The sequence below is a fragment of the Pollachius pollachius genome (genome assembly GCF_949987615.1).
Source record: "Pollachius pollachius genome assembly, chromosome: 12".
Classification (NCBI taxonomy): Eukaryota; Metazoa; Chordata; class Actinopteri; order Gadiformes; family Gadidae; genus Pollachius; species Pollachius pollachius.
In genome coordinates, this window is record NC_136945.1 from 23717403 (window position 1) to 23722437 (window position 5035).

The 5035-nt window shown below is 41.2% G+C and overlaps 1 protein-coding gene across 2 annotated transcripts in view; it reads right to left on the reverse strand.

The window, feature by feature from the left end:
• The window catches only part of alpl (alkaline phosphatase, biomineralization associated), a 17955-nt gene extending 13659 nt beyond the window's left edge, over nucleotides 1-4296 (reverse strand). Inside the window, exon 1 of one of the 2 annotated variants that reach the window (XM_079748579.1) lies at nucleotides 4148-4296. The gene's annotated coding sequence lies outside the window, so the exon portion shown is untranslated. Of the gene's footprint in view, nucleotides 1-3322; nucleotides 3421-4147 lie in introns of those variants that run through there. The other variant, XM_079748580.1, reaches the window with a different exon arrangement.
• Between the last annotated feature and the right edge of the window lie 739 nt (nucleotides 4297-5035).

The window sequence follows — 5035 nt, forward strand, 5'->3', positions numbered from 1 at the left end:
GTTAAAGCCTATGGATTAATCTGAATTGAAAAAAGAGCAATGCCACTTAATGGTTATTCGCTTCTTGAATGGTTTGGATTGAGCAAACCTCGCCCAGTCTCTGAAATGGCTCTTATGAAAGAAACTTCAGTCTGACTTATAAAGTGAAATATAAATCCAGGATGATTATCAGGCTAGCCTGATCCTAGTGTAACAGCTCAAAGCAACAGCTCAATCTCAGTAAAACGTCTAAATGTAGTAGCTCAATGTAACGGCTCAGTCTCAAGAAAATAGCCTAATGTAACAACTAAAAGATAAAAGCTCAATCTTAGCAAAATGTCACAGCACAATTTAAGAACTCAAACCAAGAGTAACAGCTCAAACAGCTGATTGAACGCCAGGTGCTAGACCTGGAGCAGCTAGTTGAACCAGGCTGGGCTCCATGAGCAGTCACAACAGGGAACCTGGGGAGTCTTGCTTTCATGTAGAGGACTACACACACCCTCATCCTCCCTTCAACATGGCCCCAGTCAAGGTGGCCTTTAGGGGATTGAGAGCTTTAAGGGACATAACAAAGCTGATTAAGGCTAAATGATGGACTGGGCACCTCTGCCGCAAACGAAGGAGGAGCATTTATTTTCTCCCGTATTTTTCCCTTTCTTTCTCTGCTGGCTGGTTCACAGGCATTCTAATCACTTATGGCTGCTTGTACATTCTGACTGCTAAAAAGGGGCCATGGACAGGGAGGTAAAATGTGGTTTGTTGTGTTGGTCTATTTCTGATATGAATCCCGATGAGGAAGGGTCTGTGGGAATTCTGCCATTACTGTTAGATTGAACAGGTCGTCAAGAAGCTCCATTGGAGAGAATTTCACGGTATGTATAAAAGAATGGTCTCCCTCTTAAGGCTAGAATGAAAGGATTCAGGCTGCCTCGGTTTTCTCTCACTTTTCTCTTCATTCCCCAACAGTGAAACTAATAGCAGTCTAATGTTTATGTGTAATCAAATATTGATTGAATTGATTGATTGAAAATTTATTTCGAACATCTAAAAGAAAACAGAACTATCATACAGAAAATAATGATGTTACACAAAATAGAAAGCATAATTAGGTACATGAATGACAAATACTTGATAATTGTAATATTCACCACAGCTTGTGCTTTTTGGGAGTTACATGACTCTCAAATCAACATATCCACCACTAATGGTCAAACAAGGTCAAAGTCGGTTAGGTGAACATGTTTGAGAAAGTTGGCAATCATTCACTAAATGTCCAGTCTTATATCATGCTTCCAGGGTGGGGAATCAAGCCTTGTAGTTATCTTATGAAACAGGTTATGTTATGAAACAGGTTAACTTGTGAAATACGCTCACAACCTATCGACCATTATTGCACAAAAGGGTTTTACGTACACATCATTTCAGAGTCAAAAGCAATCGTTTTTAAAGGATCAACAGGAACGTTTATTCAACCCATCATGTTCATATTTCCATGATATGACGCAGTCTTACAATAATAATAATAATTACAATAATGAATGTTGAGACGTAATAATAAGAACGACAAAAACAATAATAATAGTCATTGTTGTAATGATTATTACTATTATACACGCATAAATACAATTTCTCGCACAATAACAAATTACAATTGTTGTATAGTCCACTGCATATGATCAACTATATCATATCACTGCTTAAATCCTCAACTCGAGCACCTGCTATGATGCACACTCAGCCGCATCTCGTTTTACCTACAAGCGAAGGGACCGGGTCAGTTTCAAAGTCCAGCGGTCCGCCCAGGGTTGGTCTTACCATAGAGGCATAGGCGGCGGCCGCTCGGGGCCCCTATAGTAGGAGGGCCCCCAACCAACCTCAAAATAAAATAAAAAATAGAATCCTTTTTATTTATTTTTTTAATACACAAACAGAGACGAAGCAAGACGAGTCTACACGCGAAAATAAAATTAAGGGTTAGGAAAAGGGTTAGGAAATAAAGTTACCCAAGGGGCTCAAATAAAAGAAAAAAGCTAAAAGGCACCGGTAAGTATTTGGTAACGCTGCCGAAGATGACAAACTTTACGGCTACTGTTGGGGATACAGAACAACAACGTCCAAAGCGTTGAACATACCGCTACAGCAGCAGCAGCAGCAGCTAGCTGAAGACCTGTAAGAAGACGTCCATAAGTAGGACTCAGAAGCGTGTGATGTGGAGAACAATCTATCTTTTCTCTCTTATAGACACTCTCTCTCTCTCTCTCTCTCTCTCTTTCTCTCTCTCTCTCTCTCTCTCTCTCTCTCTCTCTCTCTCTCTCTCATAGGTTTGTTTGTAGAGTGTTTGAAATGTTCAACAATCTCAAGTGCAATGCAAATTGCAACCTCACTCACACATACAAAGTAAATTATTCATCTTGCCAATTTTTGTGTATATGGCTGTTTGTGATGTTTTGCTAAGTATATGACTGTTTGTGGGAGTTTACCCTAACTACTTGTTTTGCTGGTTATATCGATATTGATTTGATCTTAAAAAAAAGAATAAAAAGTGCTAATTTTCCTGGCATTTTGGCAAAGACAGGTGTTATCTGAAACCTTATTCTCTTTTGGTTTCCATTGTGACTATTAGTTTGTGTAGTGCTACACTTTATGTGTTCTCTGCTTTCCATCTTCATTTTGGAGTAAAGAAGTGTATGCAGGGTTTAAAGGGGAAGGTATTTTTTCTCATCTCCAACCTTTACTTCTGTGTAGATTAGCTTTACCTGCCTATCCAACATTTTGAGTACTTTTCTTTTCTCCGTTATCTTTTAAAGATCGGATGAGGTGGGCCCCATACATATCTTCACCTTGGGCCCCCAATTTGCTAAAACCGCCACTGGGTCCGCCCAGAGGCCAGGCGGCGGCCAGCCTGCAGGTGGAGTAGCACAGCAGCACCGCTACAGCCGCCAGCAACAGGATGCAGAGCGCTGCTCTCGCGGCCAAACGCCACCCGTCTCTACCACCACCACCACCACCACCACCACCATCCATTACTTTGAATCGCTTTGGAAAAAAAACAATTGGCGTCACACACACGTGTGTTGAACGCTGTCCCCAAAGTATAGTGTTTATGCCGCCGTGTGACGCCAGATGTGCACGTCGTGCATATCTGGCGCCGTGTGTGTGTGTGTGTGTGTGTGTGTGTGTGTGTGTGTGTGTGTGTGTGTGTGTGTGTGTGTGTGTGTGTGTGTGTGTGTGTGTGTGTTAAAACACTTGATAGACGCATGCATGATCGGACGGGGATTAGGCGTTTAGAATGCTAAGCAAGACGAGGCATTAGTAGGCGCGACGCCTCGTCAACACTTACCGACCCTCAGACAGAGCAGGCTGATCATACGTGGCTCACTCACAATCGCTACATTAGTGTTGTTGTTGTTGGTGTTGTTGTTGTTGTTGTTGTTGTTGTTGTTGTTGTTGTTGGTGTTGTTGGTGTTGATGATGCTGCTGTTAACTGGTATTGAAGTTAGAAAAGTAGGAGATTTTTCTACATAACAGCAGAAGAGTCAGATTAGGTCAGTAGTAGTAGTTGTATCACAGTAGTAGGATACAGTGGGGTTAGTGGGGGTGGTAGTAGTAGTAGGCCTAGTAATAGCATATTTCACTGTATTTCAGTCCAATTAAGATTGTTCCTCTTTTTGTATTCAGAGCCTATCAAGTAGTGTTACAAGTTAATAGATAAGACAACAGAAGGCATGAATCAAAAGAAGCAAATTCCTAATATTGACCATACTACAATACGACTAATGCATAATTGGTTATGAATGAATACACTGCAAAGCTTTGTTCCGATACGGATGACTTCCGAAATGATGTGTGAAATTATCCCTTTATGACTCATTGTCTGAATTACAGCTTTCGTTTCCAAGAAGTGATTTACTTCAACCTTTAAGTAATGAAGACGAGTTGTCCTCTCCTTTCTCCTAACTCGAACTTGTATTCTTCAATTTAAACACATGGGAAAAGTTGAAATGCATCAGTGCTTTGATATCACTGACTGGTCCACCCGAGGAGGCGTCAATGAACACCGGGCGGGATGCATTTCCAAAGCGCAATCGTTCACTACAGAGACAATAAAACACGATTCTCCAAACACAATGACCACGGAGGGGAAGTTGAAGATGAATGCACTTACCAGAATCTTTGTTGCGATGTGAGTGTGCGCTTCAAATAGTACCCCCCGCTCCACTCACAAGGAGAGAAGTGCGTCTCGACATGCACGCTTTGCCAATGTAAGTGGCCCTGTTGTCTCTCCGTGACTCCTTTATATAGAGACCGAGCTGAGAGAATACCGGTTAGTATGGAGGAGCCCGCTAAGCTATAAATAATGGCGATGAACCGCTACATTAAGATTCAACCTGGAATAAATGGTTCGGCGGCGCCATCTGGTGGCCAAACTGGGGAAGTTATTTTAAGAGGAACGCAATCGCTGAAGTGGATAGCGATATCATTCGCTTTGAATATAGCCAAAAAATAAAAAATAGATGCAAAATTATATTGACTGGAAACAAACAGGATAGCTTTATATATTTTAACATCATTATTATTATTATTATTATTTGTATTTTTTTTCTCCATAAAGGTTAGCCTACATTCAATCTCTAAAGACATGACCATATATTCATCATTCACACGTCTACTTCGGCTGTAATATCGGCCTAGGTGTTAAATGTTTGCTGTGTCCTGTAGAGGTCAGTACAGGACCGACCGACCCTTTGGAGTTTATTCTATCGGACTCTAGTCCTCATGTCCTATAAAAACCGTAAACCTATCCAATTAAAACATCAAGTAAAACAAGCGATGACCGTCAGCAGTACGAGGCTAGGATAAACCTTTAAGTTAGATTTTGACATTTAATATATATATATATATCTCATTAGAGGTTTGGAATTAACTTTCAATTTTCCTCGAGTCTTTTGACGCGCTGTTGGAGTCGACCCGCCCACGTGGACCCCTCCACCCAGAGCGCCCATTGGTCGAGCACTCTTTATGGCGTGAAATCAATATTAGAGTGACGCGTCTC